Source organism: Podarcis bocagei (assembly GCF_964188305.1).
Source record: "Podarcis bocagei genome assembly, chromosome: 16".
Classification (NCBI taxonomy): Eukaryota; Metazoa; Chordata; class Lepidosauria; order Squamata; family Lacertidae; genus Podarcis; species Podarcis bocagei.
Window position 1 is genome coordinate 20,899,195 of NC_138142.1, and position 12,708 is coordinate 20,911,902.

A 12,708-nucleotide genomic window follows, 5' to 3' on the forward strand; every position below is an offset into this window, starting at 1 on the left:
TAATATCCTAGCCTTGCTCCACCTTTTCCGCCTGACTGTCCTCCTCTGGGTCCCTCTACCCCCCGGGGCTTCTTCCTTCCGGGATTCTTCTGACGCTGACCCGGACCCTCCTGCCTCCTTGCGCCGGGCTTTAGGACCTGGTTCCCTTTCGGGGCTGCTTACTGCGCCGCCTTCCTCTGCATTTGAACTTGGCGCGCGCGCCCAACCTTCCACTTTCCTCTTAACCGTTTCTTCGCTCCCCGATGGAGGTGTGGCCACTCCTGACTCATGCCCTCCCTCCTGTGGTGAGCTGCCAGCGCTTCCCCCCTGGCTCCCTTCCTCTTCCCTGCTTCCTGGCGGTGACGCTGGTCCCGATTTCCAGCTGCTCCCCCCTGAGTCCCCTCTGGCTCTATCTTCCTGGGGTGCCCCCCTTGACTCCCCCCTTGCCCTGGCCACTGGTGCTCCTTTCTGTGAATCCTCTGATTCACTGGAAAGACTAGGAGATCTCGGGTCGTCGTCATCACTCATCTTTTCTTCTGCCTCCTCCCCTTCGCTCTCTGTTTCCTCCCTTGCCCGTGCCTCTGCTCCTAAACCCCTGACATCCATCCCCCCCTCGAAGCCCCCCATTCCCCCCTCCCCTCCTTCCGGTGCTGGAGCTGGGGGCTGCTGTTGCAAAGGGACGAACGTCGGATATCGGTCGCTTCCCGTGGCGGGCCTCCATCTGAACTCTCCCGGGTCTTCCTCCCTGCTCTCGTCGACGACGGTCACCTCCGCTTCCATCTCTGTGCCGCCGTGCTCGAAACCAGGGTCGTCCCCGAAAATGTCCATGTCCGTCTCTCCCTCACTTCCTCCTGGCGGCGTTGCTCGTCCTGAGCAGTCCAGCCACTTTCTGCGGAACTGCTCCTCTGGCCTATCGTCCCACCAATACGAGGGTTCTGAGGCGGATCCCGAGGGTGACCCCTCCGGGGAACGGACGTCTCGTGTCGGTTCCTCGTCCGAGTCGAACCCCCGGAACGTGCTGGCCGAAAGCGTGGGCGTGAAAAGCCAGTCGTCGAAAAAGTCTGCTGGCATAGGTCTATGTGGGAAGAGGGCATGAAACTCGTCTTTGAGCAGAGGTTCGTCTAAGGCGTAGCCCGGCACCCAGCTGTTCGCACTGGCCGGGGTGCCCTCCTTGGCGAGAAAGTATTCTACCCCCTCTTCCCCCCATCTGGAGTCCAAAATCTCCGTGACTTCGTTGATGCGCTCCTTCTGTGCCACTCCCGCGTGCCCTGTTCTGTCTCTGGCCGGACTCGGCGCCGTTCCGGGTTCCTGGAACCTGTGCGGTGCCTTGTAGGGAGTGAGCACCGATCTGTGGAATACCGGATGCATTCTGGAACCCTCCGGAAGTGCCAGTCTGAAAGCTACCGGGTTGACCTGCTCTTCGACTTGGTAGGGCCCCAGTTGCTTATGCCCTAGTTTCTTCTTGGCCAACGACCTGGCCGGCACTGCGTGGGCTGCTAACCAAACCCAGTCTCCCACGTGGAGCTCTTCTCCAACCCTTCTGTGCTTGTCTGCTTGTACCTTGTATGCGTGCTTGGCCAGCTCCAGGTGGCGCCTCAGCTGATCGTGGACTTCCTGCAGCTCCGACGCGAACGCATCTGCTGTTTGCGGCTCCCCCTCCCCCATTCTTTCCAGTCCCGGGAAGGTTCTGGGGTGCCTCCCGTTGTTGGCGAAGAACGGCGTGACCCCCGTGGACACGTGCTTCGTGTTGTTGTAGGCGAACTCGGCAAGCGGCAGGTAATCCACCCACGTCGCAGGCTGTTGATTTGCATAACATCTCAGGTACTGCTGCATGATGGCATTGACCCGCTCCGCTTGCCCGTTGGTCTGCGGGTGTCTCGCCGACGCCAGGTTGATCTTGACGTTCAGGAAGCCCATCAGCTTCTGCCAGAAATTCGAGATGAACTGCCGCCCCCGGTCGGACAGAATAGACCTTGGCAGACCGTGAACCTTGAACACGTGGTCTATGAACAGTTTGGCGGTTTGCTCCGCCGTGGCCACCTTAGCACACGGAATGAAATGCGCCATCTTGGAAAACAGGTCCACCACCACCAGCACTGCCGTCTTGCCCCTTGAGCTGGGCAGATCCGTGACAAAGTCCAGGGCCACCCTTTCCCAAGGTTCGACCGGAGTTTGCAGCGGTTCCAATAGTCCGGCCGGCGGTTTGTGCACTGGTTTGGCCCTCTGGCAGGTGTCACACCTCGCCACGTAGTCTGCGACCTCCCCTCTCATTCCAGGCCACCAGAAATCCCTGGCTACTAATTCCACCGTCTTCTCCTTGCCAAAGTGCCCGGCCGTGGGCGCGTCGTGCAGCTGCTGCAGCACCTTGGCTCGAAGTTCGTCTCCCGGCACGTAGATGGCCCCTTTACGGATGAGCAATCCATCTCTTAGCTGGAAACCGTCGGCCGCTGCCTTGCCCCTTTGCACCTCTGCCATCTTTGCTTGTGCGAAGGAGTCCCCCTGCAACGCTCGTCGCACCGCCTCTAGGTCCACGGTCGCCGCGGCGCACGCCCACACTGTCGGTGCGAAGATGTGCATGGCGGCCGCTGGTGTTGCGTCCTCCAGATATTGTGGCTTACGGGAGAGAGCGTCTGCCATGATGTTGGTGTCCCCCGGGACATACTCTATTCGGAAGTCGAAGTTCGCAAAGAACTCAGCCCAACGTATCTGCCTCTGGTTCAGGAACTGTGCCGTGCGCCAGTGCTCTAGATTCTTGTGGTCCGTGCAAACCTGCACCGTGTGCTTGGCGCCGATCAGAAAGTGCCTCCACGCCTTGAACGCTGCGTGAATGGCCAGCAACTCCCTGTCCCATATGGTGTAGTTCTGCTCGGACTTGCTGAGCTTCCTGGAGTAAAACGCTCCCGGTCGCCATACCCCCTGCGGGTCTTTCTGCAGCAGGACCGCCCCCACGGCTCTGTCCGAAGCGTCTGTCTCCACCCTCATCGGCTTGCTGGGGTTGACATGAAGCAGCTGCTCTTCCGACGCGAAGAGACGCTTGAGTGCCTGAAAGGACTGCTCCGCCTGCTCTGTCCAAATGAACCTCTTTTTCTTGGAGCTAAGCGTGTCAGTGATGGCCGCCGTCTGCATCGCGAAGCCCTTGATAAACTTGCGATAGAAGTTCGCAAAGCCGACAAACCGTTGGACCTCCTTCCGGTTGCGCGGGCTCTTCCAATCCAACACCGCTCGAACCTTGGCGCTGTCCATGGCGAGCCCCTTGTCAGACAGCTTGTAGCCCAGAAAATCCACCTCCGTCACGTCAAATTGGCACTTCTCCAGCTTGGCGTAGAGCCTATGTTGCTTTAGCCTGCTCAGCACTTCCTTGACGTGTTTGTCATGCTCCTGCTGCGACTCCGAAAAGATCAGGATGTCATCTAAGAAACAGACGCACGTCTTGTAGAGAAGTCCCGCCAACACGTGATGCATAAATGCTTGAAAAACGTGGGAGCCATTTTGCAATCCAAAAGGCATAACTCTATATTCGTAGGTCCCCAGTGGCGTGAACATGGCTGTCTTCCACTCATCACCCTCCCGCATGCGAATGAGGTTGTACGCCCCCCGCAGGTCCAACTTGGTGAACACTCTGCCCTTCCGTACCTTTGCGAGGAGGTCGTCAATTCGGGGCATGGGGAAGTCCGATGGCCTAGTCACACTGTTCAAAATCCTGTAATCCACTACGAGTCTCTTTTGGGGCGTGTCCCGCTTCTTAACAAAGAATACGGGACTGCCCCCCACTGCCTTGGACTCCCGGATGAAGCCGCGCTGCAAATTATGATCAATGAACTCCTTGAGTTCTTGCAGTTCGTCCTCTGACATGGAATACAGTTTCCCTTTAGGCAGCGCCGCCCCCGGCAGCAGGTCAATTTTGCAGTCATATGGTCTGTGAGGGGGTAGCCTGTCTGCCTCCTTCTCGCAGAAAACTTCCAAAAATTCAGCGTACTTGTGGGGAATCGCTTGCAGCGTGCCTAGCAGCAGCTGTGACTCCTCTTCCTCTCCTTCCTGCCTGGGCACGATGCAGTGTTCAGCACAAAAGGAAGAGCCGAAGGTCAGCTGCCTCTGGTACCAAGCCATCGTTGGGCTGTGCTTGTCCAGCCAACTCATGCCCAATACAACGGGCGTGTCAGATAGTTGAGTGACGTTGAAGCTGATGATTTCTCTGTGATTCCCAAGGCGCATCACCATTGGTGGCGTCTGCTTCACCACTTGCCCCCCGAGCAGCTCCCTGCCATCCACCGTGACAACCTGCAGGGGCAGTGTGGCCGGCAGCAACTGCACAGCGTGCCTGTCGACCAAGTCCTGCCCTATAAAGTCCGCATTGCTGCCTGAGTCAATGGTGATTGGCACGTCTATGGTGATTCCATTGGGCAGCTGGAGAGATGCTGTGAGCCTCACTACTGGTTTGGGCGGGAGGGGGTTCACGGGCTGTAAAATCTCTGGGGACTGCGTCACTAACACGTCTGGCTGGGCCCCAGTGCCTCTTCCTCCAGCCAGACTGCGTCGTTTCCCTGCTGTGGTCCTCCTTGCTGCGTTGCTGCAGTCACCATTGCTGAGGCTGCAGTGAGCTTGTGGGGCCTCTGGGGACACTCTTTTGCCATATGCCCTGGTTCCTCACAGACGTAACACTTCCTGTTCCCTCTAGGAGGCTTCGCTTTCACTGCTGCCGGTGCTAGGGCTCTGGTTGCTGACTGAGCCCTTGCACCTCCAACCTCCATAGGTTCGGCTCCTCCTCCTGGCGGAGGCGTGGATTGCGCCCGCGCTGCTTCTCTGGGAAGGAAGGAGGGGCCCCCGGCTGGTTCGCGCCCTCCACGCCCTTCGTCCCTGCTCCACGGACGTCCTTCCAGCCTCACCCCCACTGCCAGTGCCCTCTGAACGACCTCCTGGGTGGTTCGGGGTCTCTCCCCCCTCGCGATCTCATCTTTAATCGAGTTGTGCAGCCCCTCCCAAAAGAGGTCTCTTACAGGAGCCGAATCTCTGTCCCATTCCAGGGCACTGACCAAGGCGAAAAAGCGGGCATGATATTGCCTGACGCTGGCCCTCCCTTGTCTCAGCCCATGCACCTCCTTCCGTGCAAGATCCACGTCAATACTTGATAAAAAGCACCCATCCATCGCTTTAATAAAGGCATCCGCATTCTGGAGCGCCGGATCCTTATCTCTCCATAAATTGCGTAGCCATGCTTTCGCATCCCCATGCAGATGGGACATGATGAACCCCACTCTCTCTTGTTCATCTCTAAAGTCTTTATGCAGCAGTTGCAGTGCGCACAGTACGTCGGCTCTAAAGTTGGGATACTGTTGCAGGTTCCCATCGAAGTGAGAGACTAGCCCGCCTGTCCGTCTCGCCAACCCAATTCCCTCCTGCCGGGGTGTCTGCTTTGTCAGCACGTCTAACCTGACCTGGAGATCCCTGCAGGCGGCAGCTGCCTCCTCCTCTCTCTTCCTGGATGCGAGAACCTCGGCGTTCAGTTGTGCCACTGCTTTTCTGAGGTCCTCTATCTGCTGCTCAGCCGTCATGTCGTCTGCCGTTCGTGAGCTCGCTAGTAGGCACCTGTTCCTCTCCCCTCCTCGAGGCTGTAGATGCCCACAATGGAGAGACGGAGCTTACTGTCAGAGCTGCTTGAAGATCCTAGCTCACAGAGGATCACGCTAGCCAGCGATCATTAAGTAAAAGTCTTTATTGAATTACAGTTTCCATTCTCACGCTGCTGCGCGCAAACTCTACGTCTAGTAGCTAGATCGGCGAAGCTCCGTCTGAGTCTCCGCCCCGTGTGCACCAACTTAATATCCTAGCCTTGCTCCACCTTTTCCGCCTGACTGTCCTCCTCTGGGTCCCTCTACCCCCCGGGGCTTCTTCCTTCCGGGATTCTTCTGACGCTGACCCGGACCCTCCTGCCTCCTTGCGCCGGGCTTTAGGACCTGGTTCCCTTTCGGGGCTGCTTACTGCGCCGCCTTCCTCTGCATTTGAACTTGGCGCGCGCGCCCAACCTTCCACTTTCCTCTTAACCGTTTCTTCGCTCCCCGATGGAGGTGTGGCCACTCCTGACTCATGCCCTCCCTCCTGTGGTGAGCTGCCAGCGCTTCCCCCCTGGCTCCCTTCCTCTTCCCTGCTTCCTGGCGGTGACGCTGGTCCCGATTTCCAGCTGCTCCCCCCTGAGTCCCCTCTGGCTCTATCTTCCTGGGGTGCCCCCCTTGACTCCCCCCTTGCCCTGGCCACTGGTGCTCCTTTCTGTGAATCCTCTGATTCACTGGAAAGACTAGGAGATCTCGGGTCGTCGTCATCACTCATCTTTTCTTCTGCCTCCTCCCCTTCGCTCTCTGTTTCCTCCCTTGCCCGTGCCTCTGCTCCTAAACCCCTGACAGTCATGATAATAATAATAATAATTTTTTATTTATACCCCGCCCTCCCCAGCCAAGGCCGGGCTCAGAGCGGCTTACAAGCAATAATAAAAACAAGATGAGTGATTACAACTTAAAAACAAAAATAAAATACAACATTAAAATAATGGAACATTAAAATATTAAAATGGAGCCTCATTGCAGGAGAAGGAAAAGAAAAAAGAAAAAGGGGGCGGAGGGAATCAAATTGGCTCCAATCCAAAGGCCAGGCGGAACAACTCTGTCTTACAGGCCCTGCGGAAAGAGATCAGATCCTGCAGGGCCCTGGTCTCATGAGACAGAGCGTTCCACCAAGTTGGGGCCAGTGCTGAAAAGGCCCTGGCTCTGGTTGAAGCCAATCTAACTTCCTTAGGGCCTGGGACCACTAGGGTGTTGTTATTTATGGACCTTGAGGCTCTCCGTGGGGCATACCAGGCGAGGCGGTCCCGTAGGTACGAGGGTCCTAGGCCGTGAAGGGCTTTAAAGGTCAAAAGCAGCACCTTAAATCTGACCCTGTACTCCACCGGGAGCCAGTGCAGCTTGAAAAGCACTGGATGAATATGCTCCCATGGCAGAGACGCTGTGAGGAGCCTCGCTGCAGCATTCTGTACCCGCTGGAGTTTCTGGGACAGCTTCAAGGGCAGCCCCGCGTAGAGCGAGTTACAGTAGTCAAGCCTGGAGATGACTGTCGCATGGATCACTGTGACCAGGTCGGGGCGGGAAAGGTAAGGGACCAACTGCTTGATGCGGCGAAGGTGGAAAAATGTCGCCTTGGCTGTTGCTGTGACTTGCGCCTCCATGGAAAGGGAGGCGTCAAGGATTACACCCAAACTCTTAACGGAAGGCAATGGCACTAATTGGGCCCCCGCAAGAGAAGGGAGTTGGTCCCTCATCCCCATGCTATCCCGACCTAGCCATAGGACCTCTGTCTTCGAAGGATTTAGTTTCAATCGGCTCCCACGAAACCATCCAGCCACAGCTTCCAAGCATCTGGTCAGTGTGTAAGGGGCCGAGTTGGTGTGGCCATCCATCAGTAGATAGAGCTGAGTGTCATCAGCATATTGATGACAGCCCAGCCCAAAGCTCCGGATAATCTGGGCAAGGGGGCGCATAAAGATGGCTATGGTCTGCCTCCACGGTTGGAGGCAGTAATGCTTCTAAACACCAGTTGATGGCGATCACAGGAGGAGAGAACGTTCTTGCGTTTGGGTCCCGTTTGCGGGTTTCCTACAGGCATCCGGTTGGCCACTGTGAGAACAGGATGCTGGACTAGATGGGCCATTGGTCTGATCCGGCAGGCTCTTCTTAAAGTTTTTATGCACTGGGAAGTGTAGGGTGACACTTGCTTTGACACAGTGTTTGGCTAGCCTCCCTGCAAACAAACCAGAGTGAATGCAAATTGAATAGCTAACTTCATCCAATCTCCCTGCAAACAAATGAGGATGGATGCTTAATAATAATAATAATAATAATAATAATAATAATAATAATAATATATTATTTATACCCTGCCCATCTGGCTGGGCTTCCCCAGCCACTCTGGGCGGCTTCCAACAAAATATTAAAATACAGTAATGCATCAAACATTAAAAGCTTCCCTAAACAGGGCTGCCTTCAGATCATCTGGAGTCCCCCTCCATCGCCTCTGCATGAGCTTTCCTTCCTGTGCAGTGGGAAAATGAGTGCAACGCTACTGTCTACTTTGACATTTCCACCAGCCTGATGGCGGAAGCAGGTAGGTGTTCCTCCTCCACTGGTCCAGTTTCTTAAAAACTGCAAGACAGCAAATTTGCTGGCGGGATCTCTTTTCCAAACAGTTGTTTTGACTCATGGACTGGTTCTGTGCAGTTTCAGAATCTCACACTGGGAGCCTTGGTAAAGCTGAGGTGAGAGAAGCAACGAAAAGACTCCCCGGCGGTTTGTGGTCTGTTTCCATTCTGACTAGGCAGCCGTCTATATACTGATGAAATTTCTGACAACCCTGCCACAATGGCAAACAGCTCCTTTATCTATCAGGGCATCGTTTTGCTGGCTTGGCATATATGGGATGGAAAGCCACTACATTGTCACAATGGAGGGAACAACAGCATTTAACTCCCCTCCTCTCCTGACCTTTTCCTCCCCAGGTGCTCATTAGAAGACCTTGCAGCTATGATTTTGTACCTGAGCTTGCTCATTTCCTCCTCCCTCCCAACCCATTTTCCTTTTGTGTCTTGTCTTTTGTAGATCAGACTTCTCCAACCTAGTGCCTTTCAGATGTTCTGGAGTACAACTCCCGCCTCGAAGGCGAACCCTTCAAATGTGCAGAACACTGTTGGAAACTGAAACACAGCCAACTTCGAAATATTGCAACCTCTCCAAATTTTGCTACGTAGTTAGCTCTCCAGCCAAGTCATGTGTACAAAAAATGCATACAGTTGGACAGAATGCGCATTAAAATGCATATATTAATGAAAAGAACCTACAAAAAAATCTGTTCTATTTGGGGAAATTGCTTTGCAAACTGTTATGGGCATTTGGAGAGCTAAACTTAAGACTGGGGGGGGGGGATGAGAAACTGAGAGAAACTGGAATTGTCACATTTTCTCATTTCTGCTCCTGTCGTCCCTGATCATTGGCCATGCAGTGTTTTGAGAGAGGGAGAAAAACGTCTCTACCGACTTTCTCCATGCTAGGCATACTAATTTTATAAACGTCTATCATGTCATGTTTTAATCACCTTTTTTCTAGACTAAAAAAGTCCCCAATGCTACAACTTTTCCTTGCTCCATCATTTTCCAGCTCCAATGTCCTTTTCGAGGGGCGGCTGCCAGAACTCACCAGAGATTTGTATAATGGCCTTATGATATTGGCAGTTTTGTTTCCCAACAATCCCTTAGATAATAGTAATAGGGACCCCTGGCCGTTAGGTCCAGTCATGACCGGCTCTGGGATTGCGGCGCTCATCTCGCTTTACTGGCCGAGGGAGCCGGTGTACAGCTTCCGGGTCATGTGGCCAGCATGACAAAGCCGCTTCTGGTGAACCAGAGCAGCGCACGGAAACGCCGTTTACCTTCCCGCCAGAGCGGTACCTATTTATCTACTTGCACTTTGATGTGCTTTCGAACTGCTAGGTTGGCAGGAGCAGGGACCGAGCAACAGGAGCTCACCCCGTCGCGGGGATTCGAACCGCCAACCTTCTGATCGGCAAGACCTAGGCTCTGTGGTTTAACCCATAGTCCCTTAGCATGAGGCAATGGACTATTTTTTCCACAAGGGATCATCATTTTTTCCAGCAGGCTCTGTCTGGGAGCACCCAACTATGCCTCAAGCAAGTCACCACTACCCCCTTTGATGCTTTGTGATTAGATTTTTGTCACGTTTAATGACTGCAGGGTCTTCCGAGTGCTGATATCGACATAGCTGGCTTATCTATCACACAGAGATTGCATTTCTGCAGCTTTTTTGACAGTTGCCCTCTATTGCCATCCAGGTGGGGGGACGGTACACTCCTTCTGCTTCTTGCTAATGAGAAGGAATGAGCTTACATGCCAAGGATTCCAGCTCCAACCTTTAGCATCCAACACTTAAAAGGAGGATTAGGGGGAAATATTCCCCCCCCCCGCCCACCTGCCTGAAGGAGAACCACTGCTGGATTAGATAGTGCCAGGGCTGGGGTGGACAATCTGACCTAGTTCACAGAAGCTTCCTGCATTCCTAGCTTCATTGATATGGCCAATACAACTTTGATTGACTGTTCGCTGAGCTTTCCTTTTAGAATTTCTAAAGCAGCTCCCTTGAAGCCCAATTTAAGGTGCTCAGGTTTGTGTTTAAAGCCCACAAACGACTTGAGCTCTCAAATATCAAATACCTACTTCCCCACTGACCCTCTTGCAGGCACACCAACTCTATGGGGCTGAGGCCTCTATGTCCCCCCCCCCATGTCCACTGGGATGGGGTTCAGCCCCTCCCCCCATTTTGAGGGGGCAGAGCAGTTTTGGTGGGATGTTTCCCTGGAGAGTTTTAATGTATTTTCTCCTATATGTATGCATGTTTTCTGTCAAAATGACTTACCAGGGCAAAAAAGTAATAAAAATAAATTCAATTAATCATTATAATTATTATTTTAATGTTATATTTTTATACTGCTGGGACCTTGTGGAAAAGGTCAGGTAAGATGCCATCAATCGCCTTTAATCATTTTCCTAGGATCTAGGGTATTCTTTTGTAGAGTTGTACCCTGGAAACCGTTCCAGGAGTCCGTTCGACTTCCAAAATTTTCAGAAACGAAAACGTGTCTTCTGATTGGCTGCAGGAAACTCCTGCAGCCAATCAGAAGCCCTGTTGGACATTCTGCTTCCAAAAACAGTTCGTAAACCGGAACAGTGACTTCTGGGTTTGTGGCGTCCGGGAGCCAAAACGTTCGAGAACTAAGCTGTTTGAAAACCAAAGTACGACTGTATTCCCTCTCAGAAATGTGCTCCGGTGTGAATCTGAAATAATTATTAGCATTTCCTTTGGGTATCTATGGAAGGCTGGCAACAGCTTCCTCTGCTCCAACGTCATGACTTATTGTGGTTGCGTCTAAGCAACAGCCTGCTTCTTCTCAGGAATGTTCCTAGTCCGTTACTTGCGTATCTGCTTGCTTGCATGCTTGCGTGCGCTTCTGAAATGCTTTGTCATAGGGTCCATCCTGCATATCTCGCTGGGGATGAGAATTCATGCTGCCCTGCTCATCTGCTCTCAGCATGCGACGTGCAAGGAACCTAGGAGGCAGCCTCAGAACAAGTCATGCCATTGGTCCATCTAGCTCAGTAGGCAAGCTAAGGCCCCGGGTGCCGGATCCGGCCCAATCGCCTTCTAAATCCGACCCACAGACGATCCGGGAATCAGCTTGTTTTTACATGAGTAGAATGTGTCCTTTTATTTAAAATGCATCTCCGGGTTATTTGTGGGGCCTGCCTGGTGTTTTTACATGAGTAGATTGTGTGCTTTTATTTAAAACACATCTCTGGGTTATTTGTGGGGCATAGGAATTCGTTCATTTTTATTTTCAAAATATAGTCCGGCCCACCACAAGGTCTGAGGGACAGTGGACCGGCCCCCGGCTGAAAAAGTTTGCTGACTGGCCGCGGCTCCCCGGAGGTTTCCAATATGGAGTTCCAACTCAACCAAGAGATGTCATGGGTCCTTCTGCATGCAAAGCAGATGTTCCACCTCTTCCCACTAGAGTGGATGCTCGGAACCAATACGGATCAGAAAATGTGTAGAATTTTCTTGGGGGGGGGGAACCCCACAACCATCAATGTTACAGAAGCCCAAAGGGCTTTAACTCTGGCATTTAGCATTGCTGGTCCCATCTCAGCTTCCCAGCAGAGATTCACACCCCTCACTGCTAACTTAAGGCCATCCCTTGAAGACCTTTTTATGCTAACAAGCCTATAGAGCTGTTTCAACTTTCCAGTGGTGGTTGGTGTTTGCTGAGACTGATAGTGTGGAACACAGGGAGCCCAAACAGTGGAACGCCCTCCGATCAGATATCAAGGAGATAAGTACGGTAAATATACAGTGGTACCTCGGGTTACATACGCTTCAGGTTACAGACTCTGCTAACCCAGAAATATTACCTCGGATTAAGAACTTTGCTTCAGGATGAGAACAGAAATCGCGTGGCGGTGGGAGGCCCCATTAGCTAAAGTGGTGCTTCAGGTTAAGAACAGTTTCAGGTTAAGAACGGACCTCCGGAACGAATTAAGTACTTAACCCGAGGTACCACTGTACAACCTTTAGAAGACATCTGAAGGCAGCCCTGTATAGGGAAGCTTTTTTAAAAAAAGTTTAATATTTTATTATGTTTTTGTATATGTTGAAAGGCAGCCAGATGGTGGGGTACACATAATAAAGTTGTTGTAGTTCTTGTTGTTAAACAGGGTGTAGCCAGAGACAATGACAGGCAGAGCCAAATAATTGTAGCTTTTTCCGGATCAAACGTTCAGTACTGGGCACCAGAGTTTAAGAAGGACAGCTAGTTACAAGCTGGAAAGTGGGCAGAGACAGATGACTAAGATGATCAAGAGTCTGGAAACCAAGCCCTGTGAGGAATGGTTGAAGGATCTGGGCATGTCTATTCTGGGGAAGAAAAGGCCAAGAGATGATATGGCAGCCACCTTGAACTACAGGGCTACCTCGGGTTAAGTACTTAATTCGTTCCGGAGGTCTGTACTTAACCTGAAACTGTTCTTAACCTGAAGCACCACTTTAGCTAATGGGGCCTCCTGCTGCTGCCACGCCACCAGAGCACAATTTCTGTTCTCATCCTGAAGCAAAGTTCTTAACCTGA